We start from the raw sequence: 929 nt of genomic DNA, 5'->3' as shown, positions 1-929 counted from the left end.
GGAAGATCCTCATCAGTTCTTAGCTGAGTTCTTGTAAATTTGTGACACTGTCAAGACCAATGGGGTTGACCCTGAAGTCTATAGACTTATGCTCTTTCCTTTTGTTGTAAGAGATAGAGCTAGAACATGGTTGGATTCACAACCTAAGGAAAGCCTGAACTCTTAGGAAAAGCTAGTCAATGCCTTTTTGGCAAAGTTCTTTCCACCTCAAAAATTGAGTAAGCTTAGAGTGGAAGTCCAAACCTTTAGACAGAAGGATGGTGAGTCCCTCTATGAAGCTTGGGAGAGATATAAGCAATTGATCAGAAGGTGCCCTTCTGACATGCTTTCAGAATGGAGCTGTCTGAACTATCCAAGATGTCATTGGATAGCTCTGCTGGAGGATCTCTTCATCTGAAGAAGATGCCTGCAGAAGCTCAAGAACTCATTGAAATGGTTGCAAATAACCAATTCATGTACACCTCTGAAAGGAATCCTGTGAATAATGGGACAATACAGAAGAAAAGAGTTCTTGAGATTGATACTCTGAATACCATATTAGCTCAGAACAAGATATTGACTCAACAAGTTAATATGATCTCTCAAAGTCTATCTGGAATGCAAGGAGCAACAGGCAGTACTAAGGAATCATCTTTTGAAGAAGAAGCTTATGATCCTGAGAACCCTGCAATGGAAGAGGTGAATTACATGGGAGAACCTTATGGAAACACCTATAATCCCTCATGGAGAAATCATCCAAATCTCTCATGGAAGGATCAACAGAAACCTCAACAATAACAAGCCCTTTCCATCATCTTCTCAGAAACAAACAGAGAATTCTAAGCAGAGCCACTCTGACTTAGCAACCATTGTCTCTGATCTAATCAAGACCACTCAAAGTTTCATGACTGAAACAAGGTCCTCCATTAGAAATTTGGAGGCACAATTGG

At 40.4% G+C, this 929-nt stretch overlaps 1 non-coding gene across 1 annotated transcript; it reads right to left on the bottom strand.

Annotated features, from left to right (window-relative positions):
* Positions 1-220: 220 nt before the first annotated feature.
* Positions 221-328, bottom strand: LOC112780208 (small nucleolar RNA R71). Its single transcript, XR_003191060.1, has one exon. It is a non-coding gene; the product is annotated as a small nucleolar RNA R71 (small nucleolar RNA).
* Positions 329-929: the final 601 nt, after the last annotated feature.

This window comes from Arachis hypogaea, chromosome 19 (genome assembly GCF_003086295.3).
Source record: "Arachis hypogaea cultivar Tifrunner chromosome 19, arahy.Tifrunner.gnm2.J5K5, whole genome shotgun sequence".
NCBI lineage: Eukaryota > Viridiplantae > Streptophyta > Magnoliopsida > Fabales > Fabaceae > Arachis > Arachis hypogaea.
This window is presented reverse-complemented; position numbering and strand designations above follow the sequence as displayed.